The 21851-nt window shown below is 49.2% G+C and overlaps 1 protein-coding gene and 1 pseudogene across 2 annotated transcripts in view; one reads left to right on the top strand and one right to left on the bottom strand.

Moving 5' to 3' along the window:
* LOC148023220 (uncharacterized) overlaps positions 1 to 21851 on the top strand; it is a 255169-nt gene that overhangs the window by 90592 nt on the left and 142726 nt on the right. The gene's annotated exons all lie outside the window — the stretch shown is intronic.
* LOC148023221 (uncharacterized) lies at positions 12304 to 13966 on the bottom strand (annotated as a pseudogene).

Genomic DNA, 21851 nt, shown 5'->3' with positions numbered 1-21851 from the left:
TCTCCACACGATCTGCGCCTCCTCACACGACCAAAGGCAGTGCTTGGGGTTTCCAGAGGCTGCTGTATGCAGCGCTTACAACCTTCCTCCTTCTGCATATGGGCAAGCCAATTTCCCATTGCCAAGCCTCCATGTGCCACCAGCCATAAGAGATACGATACCCTCCTCAGCCTCTAGCTATCCCATAGGCAGCGCCAGAATGTCGGAAAGGCTCCGTGATGCTGTGCTCCGCTCAGTGCCTGCTACGTGACGGTGCCCAATCCATGTCCTCTTGCATTCGTACGTGTCTGCCAATCCTGGTTGTGTATTCTAGGAGCTTCGGTGGCTTCTTGGCAACCGCAGTGGCCGGCCATAGCCACTCTTCCAGATCCCACTCCAGTTCATCAAGTGGCCTGCCCTCCCAGATTCAGAGGCGCCACTCCCTGAGCTCCTCCCAGAAGACAAAAGGGTCCAACTGCCATGTTTTCCCTTGAAGGCCAATCACCCGGATCCTCCTCCATGAAAGGACAGCTATCCCCTCATCCTGCTGCCCTCTATCAAGAGCCAGATGCCCCCCCCCTACGCGGTGAAGGTCCCAATTGGAGCGCCGCCCACTCTACTTGCCACCTGTAGGGGGATACCTGCTGGTGAAAACCTAGCCGTCCATACCTCCTTGGGCTCTATCGGCTCTCGTATCGGGAGAGCAAGCCACTCCTGAGGTAGTGGTACCGTTCTCGTATGTCATAGTATATTGTGCTTTTGCATATGTAGTGCTCTTCCGTCTCAGGCTCTCGACCACAAAGCTGGCAAGTCCTATCCTTTGCTAGGGTATTTGTCCATATGCCTGTCTCCATCTGAAGCCTTGTACACCATCCTGTACACCTCCCGCCATGTCCTGATGGTATGAGCCCGAGCAGGCCTCCCAACCAGCCCACTAGATGTGGGGGCGCTTGCAAATCTGTGCCCCTTCCGGATCTTTGACTTGGGGATTCCAGAGCACCGGCTGACAGTCTATCTCCTCTTGGTAGTTTGGGGGGCTTTGGATTAGGGCCTTACGGAAGCCGTGCCACACATAGAGCAAGTTGCGTAGGAAGGGGGATTTGGGGGGGTGATGTGTGCTGTCGTGAAGATCCACCTTAGGGACGGCCTCCACTCACTGCCAAGCCTTGGTCTTCAATCCTAAAGACCTTCTTGCAATAGGATCTTCTAGATCTGCCCTCCTAAAGTGAGGCCGTGGACTACTAGCTTGCCCAATAGGGCCATATTCTGATACTCTGTCTATGATCCCAAGCCCTCTCTCTGACTGATGCCGGATGATGGTCGCCCACGCCACCTTGGCCCTGGAATCCTTGGAACCGTCTGATTGGGACCAAATGAAGTTTTGCACTAGGTGGCGAAGTTGCACTACACAGGATGAGGAGAAGCACCAACTCGTGGCGATGTACCAAGCCGTCGCTAGGAGGACCTGGTTAACCACCAGGGCTTGGCTTGCTAGTGAGAGGCGAGTAGTACTCCAGTAGGTCAGCTTCCTCCGAATAGAGTCGAAGACTGGAAGAAACTGCTGGGCAGAAGTGATGCCAAGTCCCACCTGGAATCCTAGGTAACGCACGGTCTGCCCTTTGTTCACCCATCTAAATCCCAAGTGGACGCCCCACTTCTGTGCTAGAGTCCGGGTCTGTGAGAAAACCAACCGACTTTCGCGAGTTGATTTTCACTCCCGCTGCAGTATAGAACACCTCAAGAGCCAGCCTCACTCTCTCCAGCATCAACTCATCATCCTCTATGTACAATGCTGTATCATCTGCATACTCCAAGTCTAACAGCTCATTCTCCTCCCTCACTGGAAGTTAGAATGGGGGAAGCCCAACCTCATCATGGTACCCTCTAGGAAATCCCAGTCCACCCTTTCATAAGCTTTCTCGAAATCCAAGAGTAGTACAGCCAATCCTTGTCCACTGTGCTGAGCCCACTCTATTGCCTCAAAGAATGTGAATGCATTGTCTAGGATGCTCCTATCCTGGACAAAGCTTGTCTGTATGTCATGAATGATGTCTGGGAGCACAGGGCGTAGTCGCCTACCAATCATCTTTGCCAGTGCCTTATAGGCCACTGACAATAAGGTGATCAGTCTCCACTGGGAAAGCTCCAACCGGTCTCCCCCTTTGGGGAGAAGACTGATGAGGCTTGCCGAAAGACTCCTTGGCATCTATCTAGAAGTGAAAATCTCCTGGAAGGCCATCAGTAGGGGGTCCTTCACCACCTCCCAGTAGGTAGTGAAGAGAGCCTTAGAGAGGCCATCCTCTCCTAGGCATTTCTGCCTGTCCTGTGTATGGAAAGCCTCCTTTAGTTCCTTCTTCATGAAGGGGGCTAGGAGGGAGCGTCCCATGTCCTCTGTGTGACGAGAGACGGTATGTGATTCCAGACCTGCTGTCTACATCGCTCTCCTCTAGCTGAGGCTGTCTCTTGCTGGAAAATGTGTCTGTAGTAGTCGGTGGTAATCTCTATCACCTCATCTGGGCCAGAACGAGTGCTCCCATACTGATCCCGAAGGCTGCGTATCTGCTCTCCTGAGGTGCGAGGCTGGTGCACGTGAAAAAACTCCTTGCACATCGTATCTCCCTTCCGTGCCCGGAAGGTTGCTGAGGTGCGGAAAGAGAACTCCGAGCGCCTGTCCTCTAGGCCAGTGATGGCTGCTTGTGCGCGCACCCCCTGTCCGTGGAGGGTGGGATCCCCTGGTGCCTCCTGTAATAATCTCTACATGGCTGCAAGGTCCCCCCGAAGTGCTCTCTCCTCCTCTTAGCTCTGCTGCCTAGCCTGTATATGGCTGCCTCGTGGCAGATACTACTTGACTCGGGTAGGACCTCTGCAACCTCCTCTGCGATCCGGTCCCTCTTGCCCCAATCCCTGGTCCAAATCTGCTCAATTTGTCTCTTCACCTTCTCCCCTTCTATAGATCGAGTTAGGGATCCGACAGAATTGTGTCTAGGACAGATGTTGGGGGATCAAGTGTCAAGAGAACCAGGCAATGATCGGACAACGTGGTGCCCGGAATCTGGCCTCCAAGAGAGCATCCCCACTCTCCCACATAGAACCTGTCCAACCCCTCCTGCAGGACTCCACCTAATCGCCTGTATCCCCAAGAGAAGTCTAGCGACCTCTCCCCCCTGTGGAAGGCAGGGTCTCTCCAGGCATTGCGTGCTCCTACTGCCAATAGAAAGACCTCCCATGCCTCTTGCTCCTCCCGAGCCATGCCTTGGTAGTTTTTGCCTCTACCGTGCTGGTCCTCTAGAGCCTCCAGGTTGTTAAAGTCTCCTCCAATGATCCAGGAGTACACCTCTGGGAGTCCTTCTGTGATCTCCACCCAGAACCTCTTGCATGTCCTAACCTTAATAGGGGGATAGACATTGAGGACTCCAAGGCACGAGTCCCCAATATCCAATAGGATCCATAGAACCCTCCCTGCCTCTATCGTCTCGTGGTCTCGTACACAGGCGGTGAGACTCGAGCCAATAGAGGTGCATACGCCTCCATTCCTGCGCCATGGGCACCGATGACGTGCTCCTAGTAAGTGTGCGAGCTGCCCGGGAGTACCTTCCCTACCCAGTGGGCCTAGGCGGGAGGGAGCTTGTGCTCCTGTAGAAGTAAGATGTCGATCCGTCTGGCAGGGGTAGGCTGCACCTCCTGTTGAACAATCAACTTCCTGGAACCACGTGCCCCACTATAGTGGAGGCTATTCACATTCGAGGATGCAAGGTGTAAACTCATAGGGAGACCTGTGACTGACCGAACAAACATGTGTTCGGTGTGGAAGCTGCTGACGAAGAAGAGAAACTATGAGGCATGCGTATACGCTTTGTTGTTGGCCTGGATGGTGAACTCCATTTCCCAATGGTAACCCTTGGGACCATGGGGGTGATGGATGGGCCTGGTGGTACCACTAGGGCATTTAGCAACCATGCTGAGAGGCGAGACTCCGTACACTGGTAGAAACGGGCCGCCTGGGCTAGGGGCCACTTGAGCACATCCATCGGTGGTCTCCACTGCGGAGGGGCTCGAAAGATAATGCTCAGATGAGGGACCTTGGCCCCAGCCCACCAATTAATGTTCATCATGCAACCCGGCCACTGCTTGGAGAAAAGTGCCAGTCCACCTTCTCCCATCCTGTGGGAGATGTGGTCTGCCACTTGGCTCTTTACCTCCTCCTCTATCTGAGTCGTCGTCCAGTCTCCTGTGTGAGAGGTCTGAAGGAAAAAGGTGTAGTTTGATCCATCTGATGGTGCTAGTAGATGGACCTTGCCGCTCCTAGACTTGTGTACCATAAAGATTCCCACCTCCAGGGGTAGTGGGAACACTCCGCGCTCCGCAACTCTCAAGTAAGACCATGGTCCATTACGAAAAAACTCTGGTGGTAGCAGCTGCGCTTGTCTTGGGAAAGTGTGACGGGCGGCATGGACGGATGAACTAGTGGCTATGTGAGGGGGGGAAGGGGGGCTAGACTGCCGGTGGGTGGAGGATGTCGGCTTTTGGGGCTCCTCACCTCCTGTGGGAGGGGGGCGGGACTTGGTTGGCGGGGGTGATGGTGGGGAGGGGGAGGATCGAGGGATGGTTTGGGTGGTCGGAGGCACCCGGCGGGTGTGGGGGGGGGGGCAGTAGCTCTGGGGGAAGGGGGGTGTCATGGGGGGAGTTGTGGGGAGGGGGTGGGGGTTGTGGGCCCTCGGGTTGAGGTGGCCTATGACGCCTCTGTGGGGGGTGGATGTGTGGACCTGTGGTCTTGTCGGGTAGGGCGTGCTGGGGGGGGGGGGGGGAGCCGCGTGGTGCTTTGCTGGGGGGGCGACACTCGCCCTCTTGCTTCCTGCTGCTGTGGCTGTGTCTAAGGAGTTGCCTGCGGCCCCCCTTGCCGTCTCCCTCTCTGGGTCTCTGTACTTGTGTGAAACCGTCCGCATCCACCTGTGGGCCTATCGGCGAAGACGCCCTAGCTCCGAAGCACATGCATTCTGTTGCCTGGTGACCAAAGTCATGGTAGCGCAGGCATTGCCCTGGCTGTCCAGTCACAATGACCCGTTGTCTGAAGGAGTGCCCACCTGCCTCAATCTCTAGGAATTGTGGAATATTCTTGGTCTCTTTCACTGCCACCCATACCTTGGGGACTCTTGCGGCTGTCACTGAGTTCGCAAAAGAGGCTGGAAGGACAATGCCGAAGAGCTGTCCAAAGTCTTCCACCAATTGGCGATACTCTATCGCCAGTCCAGGGAAGAGAAGGGTAACTGGGTGTTTAAGGAACTTGTTGTGGAGTGCGAATGCCTCCACTGTGAAGCCAGAGTACCAAGGGACCATGTAGATGACCCCCTTCATGGAAGCATAGGGTGAATTGGCCAGTAACTCATGGGCTGCGTTAGCCCAGGTGAGTCATACCATGAAGATCCCTTGGCCCATTAGAACTGCCTCCACAATTTGCGCTATGCCGATGCGCAGTGTGGAGTGAAGCCAATCCTGAAGCTGGGCCCTGGATGGGGAGTGACCTACTACTTGGCTAAAGATCGTTGTTTCTTTAAGCTCTAGCTCTGTGGCATTGTTCCTTAGAGAGGACAACACGCAAGGTGTTTGACTGGGGGCACTTGCAGAATGCACTGGCGTTTGACCAGAGGTTTCCATTGCGCATCCTTGCCGAGAACGTACCAAACATGCTGTTGCGCCGTCAGAGGGGGAGGGGAAGTTGCTGTAGAGGGAGGGAGCAACAAGAGTGAAGGAGGGGGGGGGGGGGGGGGGGGGGCTGATGGCGAGGAGGGGGGGTTTGTTGGGCACCACTGTAAACCGGCTCACAATGGCAACAGAGCGGGTGTTGGGCCTGTCAGATGGGGCCGGGGCTGCAGTACGAAAGAGGCGGAGGAGGCGGGGGGGGGTCAGGGTGGAGGAGGCGGGGGTTCAGGCTCTCAGCCGGCGGGGCAGGGCAAGTTCAGACGGCAGAGATCTGGCGGGGTGGGGAGGAACTGCAGGCGGGCGTGGGATAGGCAAATACAGCACTGGGGGGGTCCCGCCAGGGAATGGGTGGAGTAGCAGGTGAGCAGGAGGCGGAGGCAGCGCTGGGGGAGAGTCATGTGAGGGACAAGGCGGGGGGGGAGGGGAAAGGCGGGGGAGTAGGTGCAGTAGAAGGCGGGGGAAACTGGTACAATGGCGGGGGCGGAGCAGGAGCGTGCGCATCGGCAGGAGCTGTTTTTACTTCTCTAGAAGTTGGGATCGTCTTCTGCTTTACTGCTACATTTACCAAGCTAGATTTTTGTTTTTGCCCTTGGGTAGCTTTTGGCAGGTTGGGCGGTTTCAATTTGCACCTGGGTGGTTTCTACCAGTCTGGGCGATCTTTTTTTGCCCATTGAGGCATGCGATTATGAAGGCTAATTGCTTGTCTACTGCGTTTTTGGGTCTACTGGAATAGTCTCCTACATGACTTGCGTTTTTATGCAAGCAACCCCTGGCACACTTGCTACAGAGACAGGCCCTGCATTGTTTGCACCCAGCCTGAATCTGCGTTTTGCTGTTGGGCAGCCTCCTTTTTGCTAGGCAGTACTGTTCTTTGTTGGGCAGAAGATTTAAAGGTAGACAGCATCCTTGCCCGGCTACATTTTAGACTGGCTGGTCTTTTTTGACCAGGATGACTTATTCTAGGTGCTGGGCGGCCTCTTTTTCAGGCCAGCAATAGAGCAGATTTGTGTTTATTACAGATACACCATTTACGGGCACTCCTGGTACACTACCAGCCCTTGGATTGGCTGCGATTACAGGTTGAAGACCTATTTTCCTTTGCATTTACTGGACCCTCTTTTTGCTTGGCATTGTGTGTTCTCTTTGGGATTGGATACTTCCCATCTACCTTTCCTAAGTCAAATCTTCTTTTGTACCATGGCCCGATGGACCCCGATTATCTTGAGGACACCTATTATTGGTCGCTTTCATTCTAGTTGCAACATCATCTTTATTTTCTTGCAGGTATTTCTTGAAGGACAAATATGGCTGATGTGTATGCAATGGGGGATCATGCGGTTCAGGATCCTTTAGATTGACCACCATCCTATCACTCGTTCCGATTATACTCTTTCAGGGTTTGTAGTCCCGGATTGGTATTGATGGCATCTCTTGAGAAGGTGCCAGTCCTACCCTCTCTCTTTGCATTCGACAAGCTGGATGGGACGAACTATCCTCTATGGTCGTGCTGAATGGAGTGTCTCCTCAACGAGTGTGACCTTTGGGATTTTGTTAGAGTCCCTATATCTTGACCTACTGTGGATCCTCATGATGATGTAACCATGGATTTGGCAGCTTTATGGGATTGGTTAAATGCGAGAGCCTACTCTTTTCTCTTGTTGAGTTGTACAGATTTTGTGCTAGTGCATGTTAGACGTATTCACATTGCCGTAGAGATTTGGAGAAGATTGGTATTTGTCTTCCGAATCTAGACATTTGGACATTGATTATCCCTAGATTCCCCTATGATGAGGGATCACATCCATAGGATGAGCTTTCATTCCTTGGTTGGAGCATTTCTTTTGAGGACCTAGCTGTGACACTTCTCTCACATCTTCCATCACCGACTTATGATGTGTTCTACACGAGTTTTCTCACTTCTTGTAGTCAAGAGACACTAACTTGGGAGGAGCTAGTCCCATCGGTGCTTGAGCAAGATGCACGTCACAGTGAGCCAGCAGATTCTTGTAGGGCTCATGCACATGGCCGTGCTTATGCAACTTTATCTATAGGTACGAGATATGCCAAGCATAAGAAAGGGACGAGGAAGAAGTTGGAGTCATCTCAACTTTGCTACAACTTTTGTGGGAAAGTTTAGAGGATATCCCACGTGTCCTCATTGTGGGAAGACCTCACACCCTAAGGAGCAGTTCTAGAGGAAATACCCATACCTTCGTCTAGGAGCAAAGGGTGGATCTACATCGAAGCCTTCGTCTACCTCTACTTCGTCATTCACTATTTCCACCGAGTCCGTGTTTCTACACATTTATCAAGTGAAGGAGCCTTCTATGATCGTCTTGTCTTTTGAGCAGCCTTGGCTCATAGACAACGGTGCATCGAGTCATATGACTTCCCGAGGTGATTTGTTGCAGGATCTTTGTTCGTTAAAGGGTATCGTCACTATTGATGACATTTCTTCAGTGCATATTTGTGGTGTTGACACCTTGCCTCTAATGTGAGACCTATATGTTCTGGACTTCGGCTTCCCTCTCCTCTCAATTTATGGCCTTCCTAGACTCCGGATCTGTGTTATCTTCACCGAGCCGAGTTTCTTTTTGAGGATTCTTCTTGAGGAGTCACTTTTGTGATAGATTGGTAGGAGAGTGGGCTATCTATGCTACATTGCCCTCCGAGTCAACTTTCTATAGCTACACCCATTCTCGATTTGTGCACTGTTTATCCCACAGGTTTCCTCCCATCCCCCAACATCTCCTCTGGTGGTTCCTTGATGCTTCCCATCCTTTTCAAAGGGGGATCATATCGGTGATGCGGTTGTGGATTTCCTAGCCCTTTGTGTTTTAGAGGAGGCTTCCCAAGATCATGGGGAGTTTCTTTAGGTTTCCAGTCTACTTTGGGCCTTTCCTTTATGTGGCAACCTTTTTTTTTTGTCATCAAGCCACCATCCCTTGTTGCTTGGCCCTTTTCCCCTCTTGTTTCTATGCAGCTTATGGCCCCTTCAATAGTTCCTTGCTATTGTCTCATAGTTGGATTTGCGTCTTGGCTCATCCATCCCCCATTGGAATTTTCTGGAGTGATTTGTTTGTGGCATCTCCATTTCCTTTGCCCTTTGGTGGTCTTTCGGTTGATTGGATTTTAATATGGAGAGGGGTTCTTGCTCCTTGGCTGGCATTCTTCATCGATGGACTTCATTGGCATTGGCACTCTTCTTGCCACCATAAGATTTCCATCTCCTTTGGTCTTCTGCCACATCCAAGGTCTTAGAGGGGGTGTTAGTAGTCATGTGTATCTTATGTGGTTATCTCTTGCTTGTGAGGCTCTATCTGAGTCAAACGAGGACATTAGGAGCTCTGTCATTGTATTCGTTTGTCATTTTATGTGTTTTAGTCACTTTAGATGGAGGGCACATTGGTACATTTCTTTTTGTGCACTTTTCGCTAATTTTTTAGGGGGTTTGACCATATGTAGGGTTTTCTCACTTTTTGCCTATATATAGGCGGCTTGACCTCCCACATTCATTATCCACCATTGATTCTTTGAGACTAGTCAGCCCTATTTATTCTCTCATCCCCTTGCTACTGTCTAATGCCCACACTGACGCGTAAAACTACATGTTGGGTCTGACTGTCTCCTTCTTCTCTCCGTGTTCACTTTTCTTTTTCCGTTGCGCACTCTCACAATCTTCACCTTTTGGAAGTCAATTGCTCCTACCCGTGCTAGAAAAGAGAATCTCATTACTTCTTAATTTTGAGAAGGCATATGATTGAATAGATTGGGAGATCTTGGAGGGCATTGTACTGAGGATGGGATGTCTAAAGTAGTGGGTGAGAGAGGGTGAAACTCTTTGTTTTTTAGTAGTTAGGTCCTTCTTAGTGGGGCTAGATGAGAGTTGTTCTTTATTTAGTGATTGGTAAGATAGAGAGCTCACATCCTTCTTGTTCTTATTTGTAGTAGACACCATGAGTTCCTTGTTGACTTACAGATCAATCGGCATTAGCAGTACTAGGTTGCTTATCCCAAAGTTAAATGAGCTACTTGATGTGCAATGTGTAGATGACATAGTAGTATATCTAGATTTTTGGAGACTTAGTGATAGATTCCCTTGAGAGTCGTGCATATGATTCTAGTATGACTTTGTATCAACTCTAGCTAGTCTAGTGAGCACATTTACTTTTTTGTAAAATCTTTTGAGTAATATAACTAGCCACATTTTTTTGGAAGGAAAAAGGTACATCTAGATGGATATGAGGGAAACTTTGGTGTCTTTGTTGCAGCCATGGGAATCTTTAGGAGAGTGTATTGTGCTCTCATCAGTTGGCAGATGTCTTATAGATTTTTGGGTATGTGACACTAGGCAACCAAGTTGGAGACCCCATGATGACTTCATCGGGTTCCCCATGGGACCGTAGTGAGATAACTTGGATGTGATGTGTGAATTGACACTATCTTAGAGTAGTAGTTGACACCTCTTCTCTTGATTATTAGGCAAAATCTCCTTTATCGGAGTACTAGGAGGCTTTCTCTAGCAGGGAGAGTGGCTATGGCTAATAAATTCTTCCGGTGACCATGTGATATATCACTTCTTGTTGGGCATTCTCTGGCATTCTTCAAGTCATGCATTGGCCAATTGAAGTGTCTCATTAGGAATTTTATTTGGTTAGGAGGAGAGAGACTTATGATGGGTTTTTTCTTTCAAGCATCCCCCTTGAATATTTTATAATAATTTTGTAACAAAGTTCTTAGCTTGAGAGGCAACTTAACCATTCTTTATCATATTTTTCTAGGATATATGAAGATATGCATACTTTTTTTTTGCAAAATGTAGTTGTAGGTATAGTTGAGGAAAACTCCAAAACATTTTTGCTTCTCTTTTAGAAGAGGGAAATGGAAAACCCATGTCAGTAAGAGGTGGGAGAGGAGATAAAGGGGCAGTAATGTAAAGAGAGAATGGAATGACACATTTCTAAGGAAGGAAAAGCAAAGCAATATGGGTTTCTTGATAGAAAGGCACATGCCTATCATGGCCTAAACCCATGTCCAGTTTTACAAATTTGCCACTTGGCATTCCAAATCCCAATTGATAATGGAAATATTAGGTGAAACGTTTTGGATCGAAGGGAAAGCGTCATGTGGTGCAGTTTCCAACAAGGGAAAATGTGTCCCCAAGGAAACATATTTCAAGATTTCTCAAGCCATTTCAGAGAATTGAGCACTTCCAACAGACATTTCGGGGTATTTTCCGCTTCTATGGTGATAAAAACTTGGATTTTTCGCCAAATTTTTGGGGCTAAAAAATGACCGTATTTTAAAGCAAAAATTTATTTGAAAACATTAGTTTTGGACTAAAAAGCAAAAATTCTCCTATAAGAAAGCAAGAGCCTATCTAGGGCAAAGGTGGCTTGGGATGTTATTATTTGGCCTAGATACTGAGGTGGTTGGGGGATTAACGACCTAGATAGCCAAGGTAGAGTCTTATTGGTTAAGCTCATTTGTTAGGGGATCTTCTTATAGGTGAGAAGTCTTCTAAGAAGCTATTGCTATGGAGGTTACAATCCATTAGACCTACACTTGGGGGACCATTGCAGCCTAGCCTTCAAAGAGGCTATTGCTATGGAGTAGACCCACACTTGGAGGACCATTTCAGCGTAGTATTCATTGAATTTTTTAAGAGATCGGGATAACAGAGTTGAGGAGTTTTGAAGTTAGACCCTTCTTGACAAATTTTTGGATGAGATTGGATGATAGCTTAAGGCCTAGGAAGATATCTCTCTTATGTTTTTAGGTCATAGGATTTTGGTAGTTGGTGTTGAGCTAAAAATACATTAGCTTGATCTTAACAGCCCCAAAACATGCTTACTTAATGAAAAAACTTTCTTATTTTAAAAAGAGACGCAATCGTAGAGAGTTTTTGTGTCCCACATGCAAAATCCTAATTTGGGTGCCCCAAACTTTCTATAAATAGGCATGCAGCCTACCACTCTCCCTCAATCTTGTTTTTGCAGGTTTCAGAAGCCGTATCTCTGCTTGCCACACCCCGTTCATGGAGGACATCACGGTCAGAGCTTCCTATAGCCTTCTATTACCATCAGATGCTTGATTCCAGCCTTCGTCTATATCTTGCAGCTGTTGTCTTCATCATGTAGTTGTCGCTGCTTCCTTGGATTTATTGCTTACTTTCAAACCCTTGCATTTGCTGTTGACGTCATTAGCTGGACATGTCGCCATCATCTAGACACTGTTGCTATCATCCAGAGTTTGCGTTTGTTGTGTCTTTCTCTCTCCTCCAGTTGTTGCTTACACTCATAGTTATCAGGTACGAAAGGTACGATACAGTATGGTACGATAAAATACGGTACTAATTGGTACCTTATGATTTTATAAGGTACGGTACGATATTAGTACGAAATTTTTTTTAAGATGATTATTTAAATAACAAAAATCATAAAACATTAAATGATAGATCATAGAATACATGTTTGAAGTGGAACTAGCCATTTCATTACAAAATAAGATGAATACATGAGGATGACCATCGTGGTCGCATGGGCTACGCAAAACATGCGATACAACTACAGTCTACAGTCTAGTGTATCTGATACAAAAAAAGAGAGAGACCTATGTCATATGAATCTATGATGAGGCATAACTATCATCATCATCATCATTAGAACCATCTGAGTGCTCATCAAGAGAGTTTGAAGATGACTCCTCGGCATCCGATGATGAGACACACTCATACTCATCCTCACTTATGAGGTTACCATCATCATCAAATGATGGCTCCCTAGGTGGCTGCTGTGTAGGCAAGGGGGGTTATGTCATCATGAGGCACAAGATGTGAGCTACTAGAGCCCCGCCTTATATATGTTTGCAAGTCACTCGAACCACCCCTCCTCGATGATGGAGGGCGTCGAATGACCATGCCCCTGCTACCACCTACTCGAACTCCTCGCCCACAAGCATGCTGATTGCGAGTGTCATGAGTATTTGTTGCTATAAGCTCTCTATAGAGCTCTGCGAAAATCATCTCCTTCTCCTGGTCCACCTCCTTATGTATACTTGGAAGAGTATTGCCCGTCAACTTAAATGTATCAACATTCACCTACACAATGCAGTGATGCATGTAAGATTGATCATCGATCATTGTAGATGCTAAAGTCTAAATTGTAAAGAATAAAGTTTAAACTTCAAAGTTCAAAGTTTAAAAGTTAAAACAACAAATTTTAAATGTTATGGTTAAGTGTTTAAACTTTACCTGCTTTGGACTACCCATGCTCATCATAGCCCTCATCATGCGTAAGTTAGTGCGGCGATAGACTAGTCGCTCTAACTGTCGTGTGCTAAGCCGATTACGAATCTTTGTGTGAATGAGAGAATAGGCATTCCAGTTTCTCTCACATGCACTCGAAGAGCAATCTTGGGCAAGGACCCTCATGGCTAAGGGCTGAAGGGTCTCTAGTGCGTATCCAAAGTTTTGCCACCAAAACAAAGGCTTCACAAGCGACTCTCTCCTCCAACAAGTGGGAGAAGCAAAAGCCACATGCCCTCTCTGATCTGCATAGCATCCTAGCTCCTCTAGCATTGCATTGTGGTCATCCACAGGGACCACACGAGTTAAATAAGCAAGCTGGTCTGAACGCAACTCTCTATCATCCATGACCGCCGGTGACTTGTTGGCCAGATGTACCAATGCAGCAAAACCATGGATGGGCTTATGCATCCATGCCCATCTCCTCTCTGCTATCTCTAAAACATGTGCACGTTGTGTCTCTATGATCATTGTACAAGCATGTGCCTCCGCCATTGCCGCTCTAAAGAAGTGAACGAGAAGGCCCATGGTGGATCCCTCACAATTACTCATACGTAACACCCTATAAAAGGGAGTCACGACAATAACAATGGCATGGACTTTTTGCCAAAATTGCTCATTAAGGCACAAGCGCTGCATGGCTTTGGTCTCCTCTGTCTCATGCTCATCCCACTCATTCCATAGAGTGGACACCACTGTTTGGCGCAAGGCAGCGGACCGCACCTCATAAAGGCGCTCCAGCAACAACCACATGTAAGAAAAGCGAGTTGAAGAAGGCTTCTTCAACTCCAGTGTGCTATGCTCACGATACATCGCAAGCACCTTTACCTTTACCGTGAAGAATGTGACAATTGATGTAGCTTTGCGGACCACCCTCTTCACCCACTTGAGCTTTCCAATGTCCTCCATGAGCAATTCCAAACAATGACTTGCACATGGAGTCCACACAATCGTAGGGAACTCGGCCTCAAGCAAACGGCCCATGTGCCACAATTCGATGCATTGTCGGTAATAACTTGCACCACATTTGAGGGGCCCACTTACAACCACAATTTACAAATTATAAGTTATGTATAAATCAAATTTCAATCATGAATCATGATACTATCACAATGAAAGGAAGTGGAACAAATTTAAAATGCAAATTGCAATGTATACCTCAATGATAGCTTGTCGAATGTGGCGGTAGATGAATGCACATGTCGTTTTTCTCCCCCTCTTGTTGGTATCTACGGCCCGCAAAAAGTAAGCCAAGTGGACATGAGACGAGTATGTTGATGATGCCCCGTTTCTTACAATCACTCCATCCGCCGGTGAGAATGGAGCAACCATATTTTATCCATGCAACCCGAATAGGATCAAGGGTTCTATCAATCCTGTCATCTTCATTAATCTTTCTCGTTCTCATGTCGTTGTATGTGACACCGGTTCATCCTTTACATGGACCCACATTGGCAATGGCTTTTACCATCTTCCATTGCTCTTGCTTTAGGACGTTGAATGCAAATATCCATCTCTCACACACTGTGTGCAAAGCCACTCAACTTGTACTTTGTACTGTCAAATCAGAGCAATTTCTGTGATTCCTGCAAATTTCCAGAGTTTCCCTAACTCCTTACTAAATTTTTGTAAGCCCAGTAATCTTTTACGAGCCCAAATGCTTTCACAATATTTACAGTCACTGCAAAAATACAGATTGTAGCCCCAGTCAGTGTATTATTGCATACTCCAGGACATGATCAAAATCAAAGTCAATGCATCATTGCTTGGTCCACAAGCCAGTGCATCAGTACATTCACCTAGGTCTGTATTCATGTCATTCTGAGTACATTTGTGTCATATCAATCTGATTACGTCTGCAACCTTAGTACATTGGCATCTGGGTCTGTGTCAGTACCTTGCTGTCAGTACATTACTGCATACAGTAAGCCTACATCAATGCATTCAGTACATCTCTGCAACACTATATTGCTAACTACAGGTCTGCCTCACGCCAGGTACATTCTTCGCACGACAAGTCTGCCTCACACCACACAGAGAGAGAGAGAGAGAGAGAGAGAGAGAGAGAGAGAGAGAGATCTATTAATGTCTCTAAAAAGGCCAATGTGGCCTATGAGACCAAAGCAATACATACAATGATGGTGTGTTTCTCATCTAGAACGAGAAAAGATGAAAAACATGCCTATAAGACTGAAAAAAACATCCCTATAAGATTGAAAAAATGAAATAGTGTCCTATAAACGGGAAACATGTCAATGATCTAAAAGTGAAAGTAGAAAAAGGAAAACTCTCCATCAATGATATGTTTGTCCTCTAAAGGAGGTGCATCTTTGCATGGCTGAGGCGTCTCGGCATCTGTCTCCTGTGGCGCTCAATGATGGCTTTAATTTGTCAGTGGTGCGGATGTCCAGGCCTTCGTCTGGGTGGACATGGGCGCCTAGACCGGCTAAGTGCCACTGCTCTATCCAAAGGGACACCTACAGAAGATGAGGTCTAGTGATGATGTACTCCTGTAGGCTGTGTGGCAGTAATAGTGGTATCTGCCATACTCTGTCGTGTATGAGAGAGAGAGAGAGAGAGAGAGAGAGAGAGAGAGAGAGAGAGAGAGAGAGAGAGAGAGAGAGAGAGAGAGAGAGAGAGAGAGAGAGAGAGAGAGAGAGAGAGAGAAAGAGGTAAATCGCTGGGAGCGCGAGGGAGCAGCGATGGCGGGCCTTCAACCCCCGTGACCTAGCGACCGTCCGTGCCTGCCGCTGCCTGCCGTGCTGCGCCCGTCGGTACCTGTCCGTGCCTGCCGCTGCTGCGCCCGTCGGTACCTGCCGCTGCTGCGCCCGCCTGTTCCTGCCGTCGCTACGCCTGTCGCAGGTACGCCCGCCCGTCAGTACCTGCGCCTGTCAGTCTCTGCCCGTCGTCTGGACCTGCGCCCGCCTTCATCCACGTCTCACGACTGCTCGCCGGACGTCTGCTGCGCCTTTGTGTGCCCGCCTTCGTCGACGTCTGACGTCTGCCCTGGTGGTTAAACGCTGCCCGTCGCCTGTACCTGCAGTGCCCTTTAACTCTGCACCATCGATGCCTGCCCTGGGCCTGACCCCGTGGCGCCTGCCCCGTCGACGTCTGACCTGTGCAGAGTGCTCCGCCTGTGGTTGACTGCTCTGCGTCAGCGTGCAGGGCTGACGCAGCCCCGTTTAAGCCTCCTGTGTTTGACCCGTTACACGGCGCCCCGGTTCATCGGCGCGTGTCTGTCCTGTTCGTCGTTGCAGTCCTGTTGCTGCAGCCAGGTGGTGCACTGATTTTGCAGGACTGCGGGACCTGCACAGCGCGTGAGAGAGAGAGAGACAACGAGAGAGAGAGAGAGAGAGAGAGAGAGAGAGAGAGAGAGAGAGAGAGAGAGAGAGAGAGAGAGAGAGAGAGAGAGAGAGAGAGAGAGAGAGAGAGAGAGAGAGAGAGAGAGAGAGAGCTCGTCCTCTGTGTGAAGACAGCAGTATGGCTGGCCTGGATTTGGATTTTCTTGACCGGACGGTGGCAGCCATTGGCCCTGATTCCGATGCAGAGGAGTCGGAAGATATGGTGCCATGCACGGAGGAGTTGCCGCCGAGTTCTGAACAGCCGCCTGCCGGCAAACGCTCCAAGCCTACGCCTGATGAGCCAATGAGTCCTCCGGAACGCTCCTATGCGCAAGTGGCCTCTGATCCGGTGGATTCGCAGGAAATCGACTGGGAGCATTTGCTGGACTTCGCCAATACTCTGCTTGGCGATTATGTCCAGCATAATACCGAATCTTTTTCTGTTGCGGGAACGGATGATGTGCTGGAAGCCACGGTGGACCCCAAATCAGTCTTGCGATCCTTCTCGGTGTTCTATGACCGTGCAGTTATTCTTTTCTTCACTGGCAGGATCCCAATGCTTTCGCATATTCGCCAGTGGCTGCACCATCTATTGCAAGGGGAGTCGGTTGAGGAGATTTTCCTTGGACCTCGCGGGTTTTATGAGGTCCTGCTGAAATCGGAAACGCATCGCGCTGAGCTCCTGTCCAAGTTGCCGCTATTCTTTGATCGCCGCTTGGTTCATGTTGTGCCATGGCGCCCCATGGCCGACTTCCAGCGTCTGCTTCAACGCGAATGCCCGGTGTGGGTAGAGGTGGAAAACTGTCCGGCGGTCTATTGGCCCATGTTGAAGGATGCGATGGCAGTTGTGGGAACAGTGCTGGTTCCCCCAAGCCTCAGGGCGATGAACCGCAACCGTTTATGCATGCTATGGGACACGGCCAAGAAAAGGCCCGCGTGGCTTCGCCTCAATTGTTCGGGCATGCATCCTTTGTATTTTCGCTTAAAATGGGGCAACTTTGCGGGCCATTGCTTTTCATGTGGTAAATTGGGGCATTTCATGGCCGAATGCCCTGAAAAGCAATCGTCTTCGGATGATGCGCAGGTTGTGCTGCCCAAGGACGACATGGTGCTTGATGCCACGCCCCAGGAAGCCCTTCAGTCTCCTCATGTCATGGACAAAGGCAAACAACAGGTCCGAAGTGTGGATTCCCGTCGTACTGACTGGATTGAGGCACGTCCTCAAAAAGGTAAAAAGTTGGATACAGGCCTGGCGGATCCTGGGCCTCCCGCTTCCCAGGATTCCGTGCGCACGTATACGCGCCGGAAAGAAATGGCCACTTCACAGCAGGCTCCGCGTCCTAGGGCCCCGTCGGGCCCCCGCAATCAGTCTCCAAGGAGAGCCTATACCGACGGCCCCAGAGGCCCACCTGCCAAGCTGGCGTTCGATGCCAAAGGAAATGTTATTACACCCTGGGATCGGCGTTATCCCCGCCCCTCTCCCAAGGCAGTGGATTGCCCTTCTACCTCCAAAGCAGGTCGCCAGAATTCTTTTGCAGTATTGGCTGATTTTCTGGATGAGGGTGTCCTGGATGCTCTCGCGGAAAAGGTGAAATCGAGGCAGCAGGTGCCTCGTTCCTGACTTCCTTCTTTGAGGATACATGAAGATAGCCACGTGGAATGTGCGAGGCATTTGCTCTCGCCATAAGCAACATGCCATGTGGACCGTCTTGCACGAGAACCAGTGGGATGTATTGTGTGCAGTTGAGCACAAAAGTCACGGTGAAGCAGGAAAAGTGATGGATTGTCATGGATTCCGCCTGTTTTATGCAGGGACCCATGCTACGCACTATTCGGGCGTGCTGATGATTGTCCATGAGAAATATCAGCCTGTCCTTGTTAAAAATGATGTGCAGGGCCGCTTTCTGGTGATCGAAGTCTTATTTGAAGGCGAGATTTTATGGCTGTTGGGCCTCTATGCTCCGAATGATCCCGCATCCCGGCGGGATCTTTGGTCCACTTTGCAGGGCTCCATGTCACTCGGCCGAAGGGGATTCTTGATGGGAGATTTCAATATGTGTGTCGACTCTTCTCAGTCCACTTCAGGGCATTCGGTAATGGATACGCCGGAAAGCCGGGTGTGGAGTTCTTTTGCTTTGCACGTGCTCAAGCAAGATCTTTGGTCGTGGCTTCACCCTTCTTTTTCAAGGTTTACTTTTCATTCCGCACAATATGCAACTACCTGGTCGCGGCTGGACAGAATGTATATCATGCAGGGCGATGACTTTCTTCCCGACATGCTGGAAATGAAGGTCTTGCGGCAATATGCGTTGTCGGACCATTTCCCCCTCCAGCTTGAGATGCGGGCACACTCTATTGCACCTTTTGTGCAATTCCTGGATAGGCTCCCTTTACGTTTCAACTCCGCTTATTTGAAGCATTCAGTTTTCCAAGGCTATATGCAGCAGTTGATTGAGAGGTTCTTATTGGACTTTGCCTCTGAGGGCTGGCCTTCATTTGCACGGCTGCTCTCTAATGTGCGGCGGGTTGCTCGCCAGTATGGGATCCATCATGCCTCGCTTTGCCGCCGACGTCGACATGCAGCAGAAGACTTACTGGCTTTGGTCCGTTCCTTGCTCCTGGATTCCCCTGATGATGATTTTCTGCTGTCTCTGGAGAGGCGGTTGGCCCATCTTATTCAAGTGTTTCAGTTGAAATCTTATCAATAGGCCAAGCTGCACAACTTGATGGACACAATGCAAGATAGCACCTGCCAGTCTCATAAGTTCTTTCGCGCCTTGCATGCATCTCCGCCCCGCGAAAATATGACCAGACTCCAGGATTCGGAAGGTCGCATGGTCACGGATCCGCAGACCATTGTCACTATGTGCAGAAACTATTTTATGGATCTTCTTGGTTCCTCTTCCTCGCCTTCTAGCCAGGTTACGCATGCCCGTGCGGTCTTCTATCATCTGGTCCGCCAGCAGGTTCCAGTTGATATGCAAGCCGCTTTGGAGACGGATATTTGCGAGGACGAGGTTATGGACGTTTTGTTGCACCTGCCGAATGATAAAAGCCCTGGCTGGGATGGTCTCACTAATGAATTCTTTCAGACCTCGGCCACGCAGTTGGCGAAGCCATTGGTGGCCATGTTTCAGCAGGTGTGGGAAACGGGGGTCATGCCCTCCTCATGGAAAGAAGGCCTTATCAAACTAATTCCAAAGGTCCCTTCGCCGTCAAAGTTGCAACACTGGCGACCAATCTCTTTGATGGGCTCCATGTATAAAATCTACTCCAAAGTGCTGGCGAATCGGCTCCACAAGCACCTTCCAGCTATTGTGCATCCTCTCCAATATGGTTTCATTAAGGGCCGCAACATTCTGCATAATATCTTAAATGTGCAAATGGCCATTGACTATGCGCGGCACTCCGGTCAGGAAGTGGTATTGATCCAATTGGACTTGGAAAAGGCATTTGATTATGTGGACTGGTCTTTCATTGCAGACCTCATGTCGGCTATGGGCTTTGGTACCCGAATGTCCCGATTGATCTACACCATTAGTGCTGAGGCTTCCTCCAGAGTTATGCTTAATGGTGGAGTTACAGAGCCATTTGTCCTTGCACGCTCGGTCCGACAGGGTTGTCCTTTGAGCCCTCTCTTCTTTGCCCTGGCGACTCACCCGGTCCTTTCAATGTTATCCTCCATGGCAACCTCTGCCCAGCTGGCCGGTCTGTCTCTTCCGTTGGGTCAGCACTTCGTTAGCCAATCTTTGGCGGATGACACCTTTATGATTTTGCAGGCGGACAGGGACAACATTCGAAGGGCATTAGATGTTTGGACACTCTTTGGTCAGGCCTCTGGGCTTCGCATCAATGCCCTTAAGTCAGCCCTTCTCAGTTGTACGGAGCCTGATTTGCAGTCCTTAGGCTGGCAAGGCCAGGTGGTTTCCCGTGGCTCCATTGTCAGGCATCTTGGATACCCATTGGGGGTGGATGTACGGCCAAAAGCCCTGCTGGAGTGGATTTCACAAAAATTGGCAGCAAAGTTTATGTATTGGAAGTCGCAAGCGTGGCCATTCCATGTCCGCCTCAAAGTGGCCCAGACAATCATGCTTCCAATGCTAACGTATTTCCTGCCGTTGTTGCCATGGACTCCTACTACTTTGAAGGCCCTCACTCATCCCATCCGTTTCATGCTATGGAAGAAGGACTCACTGCAGGCCGGCATTTCCTGGATTTCATGGTCACACGCATGTACCCCTAAGCGCATGGGTGGCGCAGCGATTTTGGATGCACACACTCATATGTTAGATCTCCGTTGGTCCCTTTTTTTCGTGCCATGTGTGTGGATCACCACCCTTGGTCCATCATAGCCCGTTATTTTCTTGAGGACAGTGGGCTCCGCCATGGCAACACACGGCTTCGGGCCTCCTGGTGGCATGTCCTTAATGCTGACTCTCGTGTTTCCAGTCCCTCTTCCTCTTTGTTACTACACTTGGTCGGCTCTTGGAAAGTGGTGCTCCAAAAGGCCCGCTGGCACCCAGTGGGGGACCGCTTACAAATTTTATGAAAGTCTATGGGCTAACCATAGAGGTATATGGGGCATTTGAGAATATCAAGGAGAGATATTGGTGAAGAGTATGTATAAGTTTATGGCACACCTTGGGGGGTCATGTAGTACTTTCCAATTGTACTCTACTATGAGACACAAAGATGGATTGTCGCTGACTTATCCATTGTCCGTGCACTATAAATGGGTGGTTGATTTAGTGACAATGCCTCATACATGAGAATCTAACAAATCGAGTGGAGGGAAGTTGTAATCTAGCTCATGCCATATTGAGTGGAGGATTTCGAGGTGTGTTAGGGGTAGCTTGATGTTCTAGCTGATTGTCAATCTACTTTATGGATTGTTCTGGAAGACTTGGCATGAAAATCTAAAGACTATATTTTCATGACACAACGTGTCCATTTAGTAAAAGTTACAAATTATATAGAAACAATATGATTTTATCTACGTGTCATGACCAGTGTTTTTTTGGCAAGGATAATGAAAGTTAACTTTATCTTAAAGACTATATGGGAGTATGATTGATAGTTTGGGATACATCAAGGACAGACTAACTCCTTTCAGCTGGAATTGTTGGCAGTATCGAGACTCCTTTCATGGGAAGATAAACATCAACTCAGACCAAGATTTAATCGCATGGCCCGTTTAGGTGTGATGTCGGTTGCGGATGCTACCCTTGCCACTCGCAATGTCCTCGTCTCATTTCGGACTGCTCGGCGACTCTTTAAGATCCCGCGTGGGTACCGTGATTTGTGGGAGCAGCTTTCGTCGAAGCTTCAGGGTCAGCAACCCTTTCCTGCCTTGACGGTGGATCGCCCTTGGCAGGACTGGGATCTTGCAGGCCGCCTGAGTCTGGAAAAGGCCTCCACTAATCAGGTGTATCATCTTCTTGTTCAAGATCACCAATGGCTGGGAGAGAAAGCTAACACTGTTTGGGGACTGCGGAAATCGCTGTCATGGTGGCACAAAACGCTGATGG

Source organism: Lygodium microphyllum, chromosome 16 (assembly GCF_053477565.2).
Source record: "Lygodium microphyllum isolate KBCC chromosome 16, Lygodium_microphyllum_v1.1.10, whole genome shotgun sequence".
Lineage (NCBI taxonomy): Eukaryota > Viridiplantae > Streptophyta > Polypodiopsida > Schizaeales > Lygodiaceae > Lygodium > Lygodium microphyllum.
Note: the sequence above shows the minus strand (reverse complement) of the source record. Positions and strands in the feature narration are given on the sequence as shown.